Source organism: Homarus americanus, unplaced genomic scaffold, assembly GCF_018991925.1.
Source record: "Homarus americanus isolate GMGI-L3 unplaced genomic scaffold, GMGI_Hamer_2.0 scaffold48016, whole genome shotgun sequence".
NCBI classification, from domain to species: domain Eukaryota; kingdom Metazoa; phylum Arthropoda; class Malacostraca; order Decapoda; family Nephropidae; genus Homarus; species Homarus americanus.
The window spans coordinates 3,268,501-3,286,809 of NW_024755055.1; the positions used below are offsets into that span (position 1 = coordinate 3,268,501).

General features: G+C 47.6%; 1 protein-coding gene across 2 annotated transcripts in view; it reads left to right on the top strand.

Annotated features, from left to right (window-relative positions):
* Positions 1 to 18,309, top strand: part of LOC121856261 — a 105,397-nt gene that overhangs the window by 13,758 nt on the left and 73,330 nt on the right. For both annotated transcript variants that reach the window (XM_042351663.1, XM_042351664.1), the window contains exon 2: positions 11,570 to 11,877. The gene's annotated coding sequence lies outside the window, so the exon portion shown is untranslated. The remainder of the gene's footprint in view (positions 1 to 11,569; positions 11,878 to 18,309) is intronic.

Below are 18,309 nucleotides of genomic sequence, written 5' to 3' on the forward strand. Positions count from 1 at the left end.
TGATGTACTGTTCACTGCCATGCAGGACAGAGGTTCATACACAAAGAAATACATCATATTCATTAACAGTATATATAGGTCAGAGTCGTGTGGGTGATGTCACTGTTCACTGCCATGCAGGACAGAGGTTCATACACAAAGAAATACATCATATTCATTAACAGTATATATAGGTCAGAGTCGTAGGTGATGTCACTGTTCACTGCCATGCAGGATTGTGGTTCATATACATTGGACGTCATATTCTATTGAAGACTAATCAGTGTGGGTTAACAAATTTGGGATAAACAGCAAGAATGTCCTCAAGCACCCCCGAGTCACTGTAGTAATTACAAAGTTCATGATACAATGAGCCAGGTAGAGACAGAGGGGAGGTAGAAGGGAGAGACGGAGGGAGGTAGGGAGAAGGGTAGAAGAGAGACGGGGGAGGTAGAAGGAGAGACGGAGGGGAGGTAGAAGGAGACAGGGGTGGTAGAAGGGAGACAGGGGTGGTAGAAGGGAGAGACGGAGGGGGGTAGAAGGGAGAGACGGGAGGGGAGGTAGAAGGGAGACAGGGGAGGGAGGTAGAAGGGAGAGACAGAGGGGAGGTAGAAGGGAGACAGGGGTGGTAGAAGGGAGACAGGGGTGGTAGAAGGGAGACAGGGGGAGGGGGATAGAAGGGAGAGACGGAGGGAAGGTAGAAGGGAGAGAGAGAACTGTGTGATAGACGATAGTTAATTTTAATGGAGGCAGAATAATGAGACGGAGGAGGAAGGGAGAGAGAGGGAGGGAGATGGTGAGAGGGAAGGAGAGTAGTGAGAGAGGGAGCAAGGGAGAAGAGTGAGAGATAGAGAGAAGTGAGAGCAAACATAGTAAATTAACCCAAAGTCTTAATATTGTATGACGCTTCAGGACGGGATGACTGGCAGTTCTCAGGGGCTCTCTCTCTCTCTCTCTCTCTATAGCATAAACAATCCTGCCAGCCGTATGAGTCGTTATTATTATTATTATTCCGCCATCAACAGTTAGCACTCCACTGGTAAATTTATTTCAGGCATCTCCCTTGTATTGGCCCACCATACATCACCCGAGTTGCCAGCTAGGGAATTGTACCCCCTCCTTCACCCCACCCACTCACCCCCCACCTCCCCCCACCCACTCACCCCCACCTCCCCACCCCTCACCCCCACCTCCCCAACCCACTCACCTCCCACTTCCCTTCCTACCTCCCCCCTCCCCTCTCTTCCATCACGATTGACAGGTCAGTCTTATGGGTTGTTAGTGGGTCTGTCAGGCTACACAGGTGTGGGTTATGGGTTATGGTAGATCTATTGTGGGCAAAATCTGTTTTATCTGTTTATCTATCGATTTGGGGGCACAAATATCACCCACCATTTGGCATCATTGGTAACTTTGATAATGTGGCCGTCGACCAATCATATTCCCGGGATTAGGCGATATTGTTTTGATAATATGGCCGTCGACCAATCAAATTCCCGGGATTAGGCAGAGGAAGTAAATTTTTGTTTTATTATTATTATTATTTGTGTGTGATTTTATGACTTAATGACAGGCAGTTGGTTGATATTTCATAGTTATTCTTTATTCTTTCTTATTTCTTTCATTACTGTGTCTTTCTTTTCATTCTTAGGAGTTAGGTTGTGTTATTTTGTTGTTGTTCCATTCATTATCATCATCATTCACCACTATACATATTTAATACATATTCTCGGCCCGGAAGAACTGTATATGTATAACCGTCTTGCAGCTCATTTGCATATATTATGACTAACTTAAACCCTCTAATTATATGGCCTGGTGGGGGGGATGAAATAATTATATGAGAAATGAGGGCATAAAGGAAGGAAGGAAGGAAGGGTGTGAGTAAGAAGGAGAGAATGAATAATTGAAGAGGGAATTGAATATTAATCTCTCTCTCTCTCTCTCTCTCTCTCTCTCTCTCTCTCTCATCACTTCCTCCCTCTTCGCCACCCAGCTGACACTAGTCTAGAGAGAGAGAGAGAGAGAGAGAGAGAGAGAGAGAGAGATTGCTCCCAGCCCCCCTCGATTCCCCCCTTTCCTCCCTCCTCCTTCTCCTCTTCCTCCTCTTCTCCTCTCCTCTTCCTCCTCTTCTCCTCTCCTCTTCCTCCTCTTCTCCTCTTCTCTTCCTCCTCCCCCTGAAAGATTTGGGTAAACAAGGGAGGAAAGAAAAATGAGGAAGGCAATAAGGGTGAAAGAAGAAAGGAAAAAAGAGTGAAGAAATGAGGGTGAATGAAGGAGTGAAGGCAGGGTGACATAGAAGAATTATTAAAACAAACATAAAAAACAACTTAGGAATCAATAAATGACAAAAAATGAGTTAAGGAAAGAAGGAAATGAAGACGATTTATACGGTGAAGGAAGGAAGAGTAGAGAAGGAGGTGAGAGGGAGGGGAGGGAAGGAAGGGTAGAGAGGGAGGTGAAGGAGAGAGAGTGGTGGAAGAGGTGAGGGAGGGAGGGAGGGAGGAGGTGAAGGCCGTGGGACAACAGGTGTAAGGCGTGCCCCCTCCCTCACCCCCCCCTCCTCCTCCTCAATCCCCCCTTCACCCCCCTCCTCAATCCCTCACCCCTCCCTTCCTCCTTCTCTCCCTGACCCTGCCCGAGTACCATGACCTTTACTCCACCAGTCAATAAGATCCACTTTTCTCTACTCTCACCTCCCCCCATTTCTCTCCCCCCCCATTTCTCTCACCCCCCATTTTCCTCGCTTCAGGTTTTTCTCAATTATTCCTTAAACTGTGAAGAAATGTATTTACCTGTTGACTCGTGTTAATTAAGGATACTGTCAGGTGGATGTGGGTGAAACTTAATAAATTTGGGCGGATATTAAGTTTATTAAGGTGTTAAGCTGAGTGGGATGTTAAGCTTATTAGGATATTAAGCTTATTGGGGGTGTTAAGCTTAGTGGCAGGTTATTTAGATTAGTAGGTTATTAAGCTTGGTAAGCAAATAAGTTAGAGTATTAAGCTTAGCAGGTTATTAAGCTTAGTAAGTTATGTAGCTTAATAGGTTTTAAGCTTGTAGGTGAATAAGCTTGAAACAAATACAGGTAGATCTCGGGTGTGTCTAAAGTGATTTTTTTCATGTAATCTCTCTCTCTCTCTCTCTCTCTCTCTCTCTCTCTCTCTCTCCTGGACTAGGAAAAACATGACTCTTACCTGGTGTTTAATTAGCTGAAGTTACCTTTTGTTAATGAGGCATATATACAGGTAGATCTTAGGTAGACTAGACCTACTGATAGACAGACTGACTAACAGAGGAATAGATAGATAGATAGATAGATAGATAGATAGATAGATATAGATAGATAGATAGATAGATAGATAGATATTGAAACAGTTTATTTAGCGTTAAGAACACAGATACAGTGGATAATAACAATATTAACATGGCTGACTCAGTTGAGAACCTGAGCTGCACCTGACATATGCTATACATTTATCTCAAGGAAGTATTATGTAACATTTAGTACCATCTGGTATAGTACAGTAGTATGGTGGTAATAAGAACATCAGAGAGATAGGACGGTTGTGGGTGGTGGGTGTTATTGGGTGGTGGGTGGTGTTGAGCGGTGGGTGGTGTTGGGTGATATTGGGTGGTGTTGGGTGGTATTGGGTGTATTGGGTGGTGGTGGGTGGTTGGGCAGCGGTTAACCACCAAAGGTCTCCAGCAGTAGGAACACTTCACTTCCCATGGTGCTCAGGTTCCGCCTCACCACAACCACCACCACAGCCTCTCATTGGTGTCATGGGTGTCATTGTTATGGTGGGTGGCACAGCGGCATTAGTGTCATTGTTATGGTGGGTGGCACAGTGGCATTAGTGTCATTGTTATGGTGGGTGGCACAGTAGCATTAGTGTCATTGTTATGGTGGGTGGCACAGCGGCATTAGTGTCATTGTTATGGTGGGTGGCACAGTGGCATTAGTGTCATTGTTATGGTGGGTGGCACAGTGGCATTAGTGTCATTGTTATGGTGGGTGGCACAGTGGCATTAGTGTCATTGTTATGGTGGGTGGCACAGTGGCATTAGTGTCATTGTTATGGTGGGTGGCACAGTGGCATTGGTGTCACAGTGGCACACCCATGACACAAGGGGTGGTCAAAGGGCTACTCTTATGGGGGTAGAGTAGTGGGTGAAACAGACATATACAGGAGGTGCTAATAATAATAATAATAATAATAATAATAATAATAATAATAATAATATTAATGGATCACCTGAAAATTCTCCACCCCATTTCACCTAACGATTAACCACCCTATCCTAACCTAATCTAACCCCCCAAATAGTGTCAGGTTAGGTTAGGGTGGTTATTCGTTAGGTGAAATGGGGTGGAGAATCTTCAGGTGATCCTCAATATACTCTCTCGAGGGGGGGGGGAGAAAGAGTAGAGAGAGGAGTAAGGGAGGGAGAGAGAAGGAAAGAGGGAGGGAGAGAGAAGGAAAGAGGGAGGAGTCGGTGGAGAATAACGCTTAGAAAGTCGCTTGATCCGCGTAAGTTGAGTTGCCAGTTAGCTCCACAACTCGCTAGTTTTCCTGTACAACCTTTAACTCACAACAGACCTGAGTTATTTACCTATAAGATCTATATATAAGAAAGTGTTCATTATCTCCGTGTGAGTGTGAGTCCATGTCGTGTACCTTCCGTGAGTCCATCAGCGGCCACCCTCAAGTGTGTGTGTGAGTGTGAGTCCATGTCGTGTACCTTCCGTGAGTCCATCAGCGGCCACCCTCAAGTGTGTGTGTGAGTGTGAGTCCATGTCGTATACCTTCCGTGAGTCCATCAGCGGCCACCCCTCAAGTCTGTGTGTGTGTGAGTGTGAGTCCATGTCGTATACCTTCCGTGAGTCCATCAGCGGCCACCCTCAAGTCTGTGTGTGAGTGTGAGTCCATGTCGTATACCTTCCGTGAGTCCATCGGCGGCCACCCTCAAGTGTGTGTGTGAGTGTGAGTCCATGTCGTATACCTTCCGTGAGTCCATCGGCGGCCACCCTCAAGTGTGTGTGTGAGTGTGAGTCCATGTCGTATACCTCCTGTGAGTCCATCTGCGGCCACCCTCAAGTGTGTGTGTGTGAGTGTGAGTCCAGCGTCGTATACCTGTGAGTCCATCTGCGGCCAACCCCTCAAGTCTGTGTGTGTGAGTGTGAGTCCATGTCGTATACCTTCCGTGAGTCCATCTGCGGCCACCCCTCAAGTCTGTGTGTGAGTGTGAGTCCATGCCGTATACCTTCCGTGAGTCCATCAGCGGCCACCCTCAAGTGTGTGTGTGAGTGTGAGTCCATGTCGTATACCTCCCGTGAGTCCATCAGCGGCCACCCCCAAGTCTGTGTCCGTTTGTTTATCTGTTTCATCCTATTTTTCTGTTTGTTTGTTTGTTTTTTTTGCTCGTAGATTGAGACCCAGTTTAGTGTGTTTGTTTTCTAGTATAGATGGACTCAATCCAGTACATACATACATACATACATACATACATACATACATACATACATACATTCATACTGTACTTGGGTCAGGAGCCCTAGAGGAAGGTGTGTAACCCTGAAGGATCTTAACCCTCCCCCACAACCTGAAGGACCTAACCCCCTCCCCACAACCTGAAGGGATCTTAACCCTCCCCAACCTTGAAGGATCTTGACCCTCCCCCACAACCTGAAAGGATCTTAACCCTCCCAACCTGAAGGATTTGACTCTCCCTCCCTCTACCCCCTCCCCCACAACAACCCGAAGGATCTAATCCTCCTCCTCCCCACAACTTGAAGCATCTTGACCCTCTACCCTCCCCAACTTGAAGCATCTTGACCCTCCTAGCTGGTGTGTGTCGTGCCGTGATCCAGAAGGAACACTACCATTGTTTTCTTAAACCCTCACCCACTCGAGCCTCTATAAGTGCTACTTGGATGGGTAATGCAACGAGACTGTCCTGGGTGAAGGGTGTCATTGGTCAGTTTGGTTCGGACTTTAAGTAGGTGCTGGTACTAATAGTTTACTGGGACCATGGGGCTATTGGTTACCGGTACTAATAGTTTATTGGGACCCGGCCATTGGTTACCGGTACTAATAGTTTACTGGGACCATGGGGGCCATTGGTTACCGGTACTAATAGTTTACTGGGACCATGGGGCCATTGGTTACCGGTACTAATAGTTTACTGGGACCATGGGACCATTGGTTACCGGTACTAATAGTTTACTGGGATCATGGGGCCATTGGTTACCGGTACTAATAGTTTACTGGGACCATGGGGCCATTGGTTACCGGTACTAATAGTTTACTGGGACCATGGGGGCCATTGGTTACCGGTACTAATAGTTTACTGGGACCATGGGGCCATTGGTTACCGGTACTAATAGTTTACTGGGACCATTATTTATCGGTACTAATGGTTGACAGTTTTAATCGGCCCCAGTCTTAATGGGATCTAACCTAACCTAACACCACGAAGAAGATAGATGAAAGCTGGTGGTGAATGTCAGGTGGAAGAGGAGGTAAAGGGAAGAGAAGGAGGTGGGGGAAGAGGAAGAGGAAGGAGGAGGAACAAATACGAAGGAGGAAGAGGAGATACCGTAGAGTGAGAGGTGAAAGGGAAGGTAGGGAGGAGGAATATTCTGAAAGGCGAAAGAGAAGAGGGAGAGAGAAAATACAGATAAAGAGACAGACCGAGAGATAGAGAGAGTGGAGGAGGGGAAGAGCATGGAGAAATAGAGACAAAGAAAGACAGAAACAGACAAAAAAGGACAGAGAGAAAGAATGAAGGAAAGAGAAATGGAAGGGAAAAGAGGAAGTGAGGCAAATAGATAAAAGGACAGAGAGAGAGAGAGAGAGAGAGAGAGAGAGATTAGTGTGAGGGGAGAGGGTAGTCGAGTCTTCCCACCACCCCACATACCAGATAGGTCATGGGCACACACTGTTCCCCCACGGCCCACCTTCATACACCAGATAGGTCATGGGCACACACTGTTCCCCCCACGGCCCACCTTCATACACCAGATAGGTCATGGGCACACACTGTTCCCTCACGGCCCACCTTCATACACCAGATAGGTCATGGGCACACACTGTTCCCCCCACGGCCCACCTTCATACACCAGATAGGTCATGGGCACACACTGTTCCCCCACGGCCCACCTTCATACACCAGATCGGTCATGGGCACACACTGTTCCCCCACGGCCCACCTTCATACACCAGATCGGTCATGGGCACACACTGTTCCCCCACGGCCCACCTTCATACACCAGATAGGTCATGGGCACTGTTCACCTCTCCCCCCACACGTTAGCCTATTAAGGGACACTTGAGTCTCCAGTACACTCGGACACTTGGCACTGCACTCAAGGGCCTTCACTTCCCAAACTGTTAAATCAGGTACCGGTTCACAGCTGGGGATACCTCGGTGTGCGAACCAGTGACACCCAGGACAGGAGGTGAACGCTATATCCACTCGGCCACCGCATTAGTGGTTCAACTGGTTCACCAAACACCATGACACTAAAATGGCTTCCAAAATACTCTTAGACTCTACCTAAGCTAGATACGTTCTCTCAGCTGTTACTTGAGGGTAAATAAAGGCAAAAAATATCGTCTTGCGAACTTTAAAGACTTGAGAAGGTTGGAACAAAACGCCAGGAATTTGCGGTTATTTTACCTGTTGTTACTCCCACCTGTCGGCGATTTATGGCTCAATATAAATAAACATCCCGAGTATTAAGGATTTAGCGGGGGAGGAGAACTGAGTCTTCCTCCCGTGATGAGTTATGGCGCCACACCATCTTTATTATTATTAGTATTATTATTATTGTTGGCAGGAAAAACGGGTGTTGGTTTGCGCGCGCAGCCTCACCGCCCCAGCCAATCAGCGCCTCTCAAGCCCAAGGGTACGGCCAGATTATACTGTAGCTTAAGTTAATTTCATTCTTGTGTTTATCCAACGGGTCATTTGGTGCATAAATGGCGGAGTGTGGAGTTTTTATTGGCGTATTAGTCTGTTTATCGGAGCTTATCCACCCTAGGAGGATCAGGTCCTCGCCATTACCCAGGACATAGAGGAATTCCTTCGCTACCTCACTAAATCTAACTTTTTTTTTATCAATCTTATCCGTTATCGTAAGTAGCTATAACACGTATTTATTTTTATGAATTATTTCTTTATATATTTAGAATTTTTGGATATTTCTGGATGTCGCTTAATTCTCCATATATAACGTCAAAAAATAATCATGATTTTTGTCAGGGGGGTTCCGTGAGATCTGTTGCCATGGTGACTAACTGTAAACAAACATGAATTGTAGGTTTAGCGATTATTATTAATTAGTAGTAGTAGAATTATGCAATACAAGAATCGGTATGTGCTCGAGACTCGTTTAGAGAGAGAGAGAGAGAGAGAGAGAGACTGCCATCATCAGTGTACGTGGCGGGACCAAAGCCAAAACATTGTGGTATCTTTCCCGTGTACACACCAGTCTACCACCACTACCACCACTACCGCCATTTTCATCCACCGCCACCTACCACATTTATCCACCATCTATCACCATTATTTTCCACCATCTACCACAATTATCCACCATCTACCACTAGTATTATCCCCCACCATCAACCACAATTATACCACTATCACCATCTACCGCAATTATCCACCACCACCCCATCTACCACCCACCACCACCACACCCACCCTGAGCCACCCACCTCTCACCCTCCCTCCCTCCTACACAACCCACCTCCGTCATTTATATTCACCTGCCCGTGATTCCTGCCTCCCTCCCTCCCTCCCTCCACACCTTCCTTCACTTCTACCTCACCCTTCCTTTTCCCCTCTATGCCTCTCTCCCTCTTTCCTTCCCTTCACCCCTTCCTTAGCCTCTTCCTCCACTCCCTCCCTTCACCCCTTCATTCTCTTCTCCCTCCCTCCCTCCTCGTCATAACGTTTTCTCTCCTTTGTTGACAGAAAAAGAGAGAGAGAGAGAGAGAGTTTGTAGGCCATAGCGAAGAGATGCCACAAGATAGATAACTAGATGTGTGCGACTGTTGACCCACACACACACACACACATCCTCAAGGCTTCCAGGTGCGACAGTTAGCGTTCTCGAGCGGAAAGGTCCTACCCCAGGAGAACCTCGCACCTCTCTCTCTCTCTCTCTCTCTCTCTCTCTCTCTCTCTCTCAACACAATAGTCTCTAAATCGTGACAGGAAAAAATAGTCAAATATTTTTACTTTTCACTCTTACTTAAAAACATTTTATTTTACAGAGGAAGTGTTGGGGGGTGGGGGGTGTTAGGTGAGGGGAGGGAGGGTTAGGAAGGAGTGAGTGAGTGGAAGGGATTGACAGGTCGTATTTAAGAGGTCGTGTGGTCGTGGCATAAAGGTGTTCGTTGTACACTGGGGTTTTGAGGAGTGATGGAGGAGGTTAGGAGGGAGAGAGGAGGGAAAGAGAGATAAAGCGAGGGAGAGAGGAGGGAAACGGAGAGAGAGGAAAAAGAAGGAAAGGAAGGGAGAGAAGTAAAGAAGGAGGGAGAGAGAAAGGAAAGAGGGAGGGAGAGAGAAGGAAAGAGGGAGGAGTCGGTGGAGAATAACGCTTAGAAAGTCGCTTGATCCGCGTAAGTTGAGTTGCCAGTTAGCTCCACAACTCGCTAGTCTTCCTGTACAACCTTTAACTCACAACAGACCTGAGTTATTTACCTATAAGATCTATATATAAGAAAGTGTTAATTATCTCCGTGTGAGTGTGAGTCCATGTCGTGTACCTTCCGTGAGTCCATCAGCGGCCACCCTCAAGTGTGTGTGTGAGTGTGAGTCCATGTCGTGTACCTTCCGTGAGTCCATCAGCGGCCACCCTCAAGTGTGTGTGTGTGAGTGTGAGTCCATGTCGTATACCTCCCGTGAGTCCATCAGCGGCCACCCTCAAGTGTGTGTGTGAGTGTGAGTCCATGTCGTATACCTCCCTGTGAGTCCATCAGCGGCCACCCTCAAGTGTGTGTGCGGGAGTGAAACCATGCCGTATACCTCCCTGTGAGTCCATCAGCGGCCACCCTCAAGTGTGTGGAGGTGAGTCCATGTCGTATACCTCCCGTGGAGTCCATCAGTGGCCACCCTCAAGTGTGTGTGTGAGTGTAGTCCATGTCGTATACCTCCTGTGAGTCCATCAGCGGCCACCCTCAAGTGTGTGTGTGTGAGTGTGAGTCCATGTCGTATACCTCCCGTGAGTCCATCAGCGGCCACCCTCAAGTGTGTGTGTGTGTGTGTGTGTGTGTGTGTGTGTGTGTGTGTGTGTGTGTCTCTCACTTTAGGGGCACTCTCTCTGTCTCACCATGAAGGCTCTCTCTCTGTCAATTACCTTGGAAGAACCGTTTCTGTCTCTTCTCACCTTGGAAGAACTGTCTCTCTGTCTCTTTTGCCTGACTGAAGAACCACAATTATCTGTCATACCTTAATCGAGTGAAGAAATTGTCTCATCAGTTTACAAGTTCATTTCCTGTCACCTTGTTCGAGTAATTATGTCCCCCCCCCCCCTTTAAAAAAACCACACACCATTTTCTTTCACTTCTCGTCCAACACAGTTTGTTTTGGTGAGTAAATAAATAGATTAAATTACTTAAGACTATGTAGGTAGATTCGACAGGTAGATAATTACATGTTATTAAATACTCAGGTGAAGGTTATTTGTACTTGGGATATGTGAGAAATGTTTTGGGGTTAATATTTGATAAAGTACATATCTGAGAATACATGTTGATTTGTATATAGGATGACGGAACATAACAAAATAGGAACACTTTATTGCGTTTTTGGAGGACGTTTATAATTTTGGTGTTATTTTGATTATAATGTCTCCAAAAATCGTACTATGTCCATGGCAAGTTTTCTGTGCTGCAGTAAATTTCGCGGGTTAGGTTAAGTTAGGTTAGGTTAGCATTAGCGTGGTTAATCTTTAGGTGAAATAAGGTGGGTTAGCTTAGCGTCAGGGGGGTTAATCCTTAGGTGAAGTAAGCAGGATTAGGTTATGTTAGGGTGGTTAATCTTCAGGTGATCCAGTCTGGCCATACCTGGAGACCACAGTGACGGCAGCAACAGATGTATATAATTCTGATTTTGGCAGTATTGATTAATTACCTGTTCCCTTACCTTTCACATTAATTACCTGTTCCCTTACCTTTACCATTAATTACCTGTTCCCTTACCTTTCACATTAATTACCTGTTCCCTTACCTTTACCATTAATTACCTGTTCCCTTACCTTTACCATTAATTACCTGTTCCCTTACCTTTACCATTAATTAATTACCTGTTCCCTTACCTTTACCATTAATTACCTGTTCCCTTACTTTACCATTAATTACCTGTTCTCTCCTTACCATTAATTACCTGTTCCCTTTACCTTTACCATTATTAATTACTGTCTTTACCATTAATTACCTGTTCCTTTACTTTTACCATTAATTAATTACCTGTTCCCTTACTACATTAATTACCTGTTCCCTTACCTTTACCATTAATTACCTGTTCCCTTACCTTTACCATTAATTAACCACCTGTATCTCTCACCTGACAGGAGGCGCAACTCTCTGAAGGAACAGATGTAATGGTCGTCAGCCCAGCTCCTTCACCACCATGGCTACCGCTCTCTTCTCCCTCCCTGCCCAACCTCTCCATGCCCTCCCTACTGCCCCCACGCATACCCACCAGCCCCAAGAGCCCTCCGAGGATCACCACCATGCCCACACGGGGGAGCATGGGCGCCTTGCCCCGAGGCCGCCCATGGAGATACGGGCGTGGGTACGGGCGTCGATTTGGGTACTCTCACCGGACGAAGGATTACGCTTAAACCCAGAAGGACTCTGTCCCTCTCCCCTACACCAGGTATGTTCTACCCTACTTGGTTTATTTTAGGTTTATCGGTGTTTTTGTGTTATTTATTGGTGTTTGTGGTTTATCTATGATTTATGACGTCATTTAATAGTTTATTGATGTTTTTGGTGGTTTAGCGGTGTTTTAATGCTGTTTTGTGATGTTTTGGTGGTTTAATGATCTGGTGGGTTATTGGTGTTTTATAGTGATTTATTGGTCATTTTTCCTCACCCTTAAACCCAAGAGGACTTTCATCATCTCTTCTGCAACGGTAAGTCACCAACCACCACCTCCTTGGTTTATTTTCAGTTAATTGGATGTGATTTAGTGATTAGTTAACGCTGTCCTTAGTGGTTTAGGATTATTTTGGTGATGGTTTATCCTTTTAAAAACAGTGGTTTAAATCTGAGTGTTTTATGTAGAGAGAGAGAGAGAAGGTAGATAAGTGGACGACGAAGAGGAAACGGAAAACTGAATAAAGAGAGGGAGGGAGGGAGGGAAGATAGGTGAGGGGGCAGGAGAGGCCTACCACCACAAGGCTGTCGACAAGATCACTTGGAGTCTCACAGCTCAAAGATCGATTCACGTTATGTGATGATGATGATAATGAGTAGGACTAGTGGTAATAATAATGACGATGATGATGATAATGAGTAGGACTGGAATAATAATGACGATGATGATGATAATGAGTAGGACTAGTGGTAATAATAATGACGATGATGATGATGAGTAGTGTAGTCGTAATAATAATGATGAAATTATTATTATTATTATCAGTTTGTATTTTATTTGTTTTCAGTTTTATTTTATTTTCACTGTTATTTCATCATCATCATTATTAATACTACCACAAGTGAGTGTGGGAAGTGTCGCTCAAGCGGGTGGTGGTGGATTATGAATTTCTCGGTCAGGGAAGGCTGGGGGACCGCACGAAACTATTTCTGCGTCCCGTTATCTCAGAGGGTGGACCGCGCTGGACCAGGGGGCCGGCGTACCAGGGTGGGTTAATGTGTATAGGGGTGGGTTAAGGTGAACCAGGGTGGTTAGGACGGACCAGGGTGACCAGGGAGGGTTAGGGTGGACCAGGGAGTAGGGGGACCGGGGAGGTTAGTGTACCGGGTGGGGTTAGTGTGACCAGTGGTTAGTGTGACCAGGGTGGGTTAGGGTGGACCAGGGGGGGTTAGTGTATAGGGAGAGAAGGTTGACTCAAGCGAAGCCACACAAAGACTGGGGAGGAAGAAGAGATGAGGGGGTGGGAGAAGAGGGGGTGGTGGTGGAGGGGGAAGATGAGGGGTGGGAGAAGGAGAGGGTAGTGGTGGGGGAGGGGAGAAGAGGAGGGTGGAGGGAGAAGAGGAGGGGTAGTGGTGGAGGGGGAAGATGAGGGGTGGTGGAGAAGAGGAGGGGTAGGGGGGAGGGGAAGAGGAGGGGTAGTGGTGGGAGGGGGAAGATGAGGGGGGTGGGAGAAGAGGAGGGGTAGGGTGAGGGGGAAGAGGGTGAGGAGGGTGGTGGAGGGGGGGAGATGAGGGAGGGGGAAGGAGGGGTGGTGGAGAAGAGGAGGGTGTGATGGTGGAGGATGAGGGGTGGTGGAGAGGAGGGTGGTGGTGGAGGGGAAGAGGAGGGTGGTGGTGGAGGGGGAGAGATGGGGGGTGTGGTGGAGAGAGGTGAGGAGTGGTGGGAGGAGAGAGGGGAGAGAGAGGGTAGTGGTGGAGGAGATGAGGGTGGTGGAGAGGAGGGTAGTGGTGGAGGGGAAGAGGGGGGGGTGGTGGAGAGAGAGGTGGTGGAGGGGGGGGGAAGATGGGGGTGGTGGAGAGAGAGAGGGAGGGTGATGGTGGAGGGGGAGATGAGGGGTGTGGTGGAGAGAGAGGAGGGAGGGTGAGTGGTGGAGGAGATGAGGGGTGGTGGAGAAGAGGAGATGAGTGGTGGAGGAAGAGGAGGGTAGTGGTGGAGGGAAGATGAGGGGTGGTGGAGAGAGGAGGTAGTGGTGGAGGGAGATGAGGGGTGGTGGAGAAGAGGGAGGGGTGATGGTGGAGGAGATGAGGGGGTGGTGGGAAAGGAGGGTAGTGGGTGGAGGGAGATGAGGGGTGGTGGAGAGGAGGTAGTGGTGGAGGGAGATGAGGGGTGGTGGAGAGAAGAGGGAGGGATAGTGGTGGAGGGGGGAGATGAGGGGTGGTGGAGAAAGGGAGGGGTAGTGGTGGATGGGGAAGAGGAGGGGGTAGTGGTGGAGGGGAAGATGAGGGGTGGTGAGAGGGAGGTGAGTGGTGGAGGGGGAGGATGGGGGTGGTGGAGAAGAGGAGGGGTAGTGGTGGAGGGGGAGATGAGGGGTGGTGGAGAGAGAGGGAGGGGTGGTGGTGGAGGGGAGATGAGGGGTGGTGGAGAGAGGAGTGGTGGAGGAGATGGGGGTGGTGGAAGAGGAGGGTAGTGGTGGAGGGAGATGAGGTGGTGGAGAGTGGAGGGGTGGAGGGAGATGAGGGTGGTGGAGAGAGGAGGGGTAGTGGTGGAGGGAGAGAGGAGGGTAGTGGTGGAGGGAAGATGAGGGTGGTGGAAGGAGGGAGGTAGTGGTGGAGGAGATGAGGGTGGTGGAAGAGGAGGGTAGTGGTGGAGGGGGGGATGAGGGTGGTGGAGAAAGGGGAGGGTAGTGGTGGAGGGGGAAGATGAGGTGTGGTGGAGAAGGGGAGGGGTAGTGGTGGAGGAGATGAGGGGTGGTGGAGAGGAGGGGTAGTGTGGTGGAGGGAAGATGAGGGGTGGTGGAGAGAGGAGGGTAGTGGTGGAGATGAGGGGTGGGGAGAGAGGGGGGTGGTGGGGGGAAGATGGGGGTGGTGGAGAGGAGGGAGGGTGGTGTGGAGAGAGATGGGGGTGGTGGGGAGAAAGGGGGAGGGTGGTGGTGGAGGGGGAAGATGGGGGTGGTGGAGAAAGGGAGGGGAGTAGTGGTGGAGGGGGAGATGGGGGTGGTGGGGAAGGGGAGGGGTAGTGGTGGAGGGAAGATGTGGGGTGGTGGAGGTGGGAGGTTGTGAAGGAGAAAGAGTGGGGGTGGTGGTGATGGTGAGGAGGGATGGTAGGGATGATAGGTGCACTGAACTCCCTAGCTAAGAAGTTATATCATAGTTAAGGAGAAAGTTTTAACTTAGGAACCCTTGAGAATCCATCGTAACCTGATATCGTATGTAAATGAGTTATATGAATATCGCATCTCTATTTAAGGGTAAAATATCATATACGAAAGTTGCAGACTGTAGGTGTGTGTTGGGTGGGTGGTAGAGACTGTGGGTGTGTGTTTGGGTGGGTGGTGAGACTGTGGGTGTGTGTGTTGGGTGGGTGGTAGAGACTGTGGGTGTGTGGGTGGGTGTGGTAGGGGACTGTGGGTGTGTGTTGGGTGAGGCTGTGGTGTGTTGGGTGGGTGGTAGAACTGTGGGTGTGTGTTATTGGGTGTGTGTTGTTGGGGTGTGTGTGTTGGGTGGGGCTGTTGGGTGGGTGGGGACTGTTGGGTGTGTGTTGGGTGGTGGGGACTGTGTGTTGGGGTGGGGTGGGGACTGTGGGTGTGTTGGGGTGGGGACTGTGGGGTGTGGGGGTGGGGACTGTGGGTGTGTGTGGTGGGTGGGGGCTGTGGGTGTGTGTTGGTGGTGTTAGAGACTGTGGGTGTGTGGTTGGTGGGTGGTAGAGACTGTGGGTGTGTGGGTGGTGGGGACTGTGTGTGTGTGTTGGGTGGGTGGACAGGGGACTGTGGGTGTGTGTGTGGGGTGGGTGGTGGGGCTGTGTGGGGTTGGGGCTGTGTGTGTGTGTGTGTGTGGGGTGGTGGGGACTGTGTGGGTGTGTGTGTGTGTTTGTGTGGGGACTGTGGGTTCGGTGGGCTTTTGTTTGGAAATATCTGGGCTCCGTGGTTCTCCCCGGAGTTAGACTATTCTAAATATTTATAAAGGACTGGTACTGTAGGTGAGAGGATTTAATGACTTTGCAGAAAAAAACCATTAGCGCGTGGCCGTGACAATGCATTCCATTGCTTAGTTATTATTACACTATAATAACACTCCTAATGATGATGTAACAAACAAAGAACAATAACATTGTTCCTAGAATGAAATATGAATGGAGTGGAGCAGGATGCCAGAGTTGAGGTGACTGGGGATCTCAACCAGCAGTAGGTGAAGAATTAGAACACGTGGCCGACGTGTATAAGGAGGAGAGAGTTTCATTTATTAATGTATTATTATTGATCTTTACTCAGACAGCTAAAATGGTATACTTGAATGTTTAATTAAAGACAGACAGACGGATATATAACCAGAGAGATAGAAACAGATACTAGTGAGACACAAACAGACGGACAAAAGGACCTTCACACACACAGACTAACAAATATTTCTGCATGAAAACACCAATTATTAATATCATCTCGTAGCCATTATGTTTATTATGCGCTGACGAGGTTTGGTTTGTTTGTTTCTTCTTGTTACATTAAGCCAAAAAAATGGTTTAGGAGAGACATACAGACACATACCATCATTATGTGTGATGGCAAGGTATGGCATTTAATTCCCTCTCTCACTCCCATTCCAGCTACAGTATATCTGTCTGTCTGTCTCGCCTTCAAGGGAACTCAGGCTCTCAACTGGCCCAGAATCAATATTATTATTATCGACTCTGTATTTTTCTGGCTAAATAAACTGTTTCAATATCAATAACTATACTTCATATCTCTCTCAGCCTCCCCTCCCCTCACCCCTCCCCTCACCCCCCGCCCCCTCATCATCATATCCGGTGAAGACTGGTCCAGATCACCACTCTGGCGCTAAATTCCAGGTACATCAGCTGTTGTTGCGTACCTGTGTTAATGAAACGGACTTACCTGACAGTGGAGGGAGGGAAAGAGGAGATTGGAGGGCAAAAGGGAGGGTGGGGATGAATGGAAGGAGGGAGGGGAGTGGAGGGAAAGTAGTGAAAGGAATGGTAGGAGGGGAGTGGAATACAAACAAGAAAAAATAGCAATAATAATTCTAACTTTACTTTCACACACACACACACACACACACACACACACACACCTTAGTATCCCTCGCATGACGTCACACATTAATTAAGAATACCCCAGGTGTTCCGCTCCACACACCTGTACAACCAACCTTTGTTCTGGCGACTAATTTCTTCTCTTATTTATATTTAAACAACATTTTTTATTATCACCTTCTAACGTTAACTTTGCTAAGGTTTGTGTACAAAACACTAAGTACTGTTTGGTGTGGTTTAAGGATGCACTACTACAATATACACAATAGGCATTTTTTTTATATATTTTAGTTAAAAAATATAAAACATAATATAGTTAATCTTATATAATTATAGGAATATGTCAAGGACGTCCCTATTTAGTTTACCTATTATTATTGTTATTATTATTATTGTTATTGTTTTATATCCACTAATATTACGTTAATCAGTGATTAGACAAACAACATACCTTCACCTGTCCACATACTGTACATGGGTCTCTGGGGTATTTTCTGTCTCGTGTGATGCAACACACACACACACACACACACACACACACATGTGTTTGCGTGTTTTTTGTTTGTTTTAACGTTTTGTACTCGAGTTTTATGTGGGAGTTACGTTAGGTTAGATTAGATTGGTGTAGTGATTTAGGTTAGTTTGATTCCTGTTGGGTTAGGTTCCTTATTGGTTGAGTTAGGTTCCCTGTGTTGGTTAGGTTAGGTTTGTATTGGTTGAGTTAGGTCTCTGTTGGTTAAGTTGGTTATGGTTAGGTTGGTTCTTGGTTGGGATTCAGGTCAGGTTCATATTAGCATGGTGGTTGTTACTGGCTGCCCTCTCGCCTCCTCTCAGGTATGGGGTTAAACATGGCATTATATATGGTAGAAATACTGTATGTATGTTTGTATGCCTGTGTTTGAGTGTATGTATACATGAGTGGGTTTGTGTGGTTGATTCTCTGGGTGTATGTATGTACTTATGCGTATGTATGTATGTATGTTTGTTCATTGTTCATGTATATATTTCCTTGGACATGTGTGCGTTTATGTGCGTATGTACGTTTGGTTGGTGATCATGAGCGTATTGCCAGTAAAGCAAGTTGCGTTATGCTCCGGTGGGTCCCTGTCACGCTCCGAGTAACACAGCGGGAAGTATGCTCCGCCAGGAAGGGAGGGGGTTGTATTGGGGTGACGTGGGTGGGGAGAATGTATCAGGGTGAGGAGAAGGGAGTGTATCAGGGTGAGGGAGGTGTATCAGGGTGAGGGAGAAGGGAGTGTATCAGGGTGAGGAGAGTATCAGGGTGAGGAGAGGAGTGTATCAGGGTGAGAGAAGGGAGTGTATCAGGGTGAGGAGAAAGGGGTGTATCAGGGTGAGGGAGAAGGAGTGTATCAGGGTGAGGGAGAAGGGAGTGTATCAGGGTGAGGGAGAAGGGAGTGTGTTATTATTATTATTATACTGTCT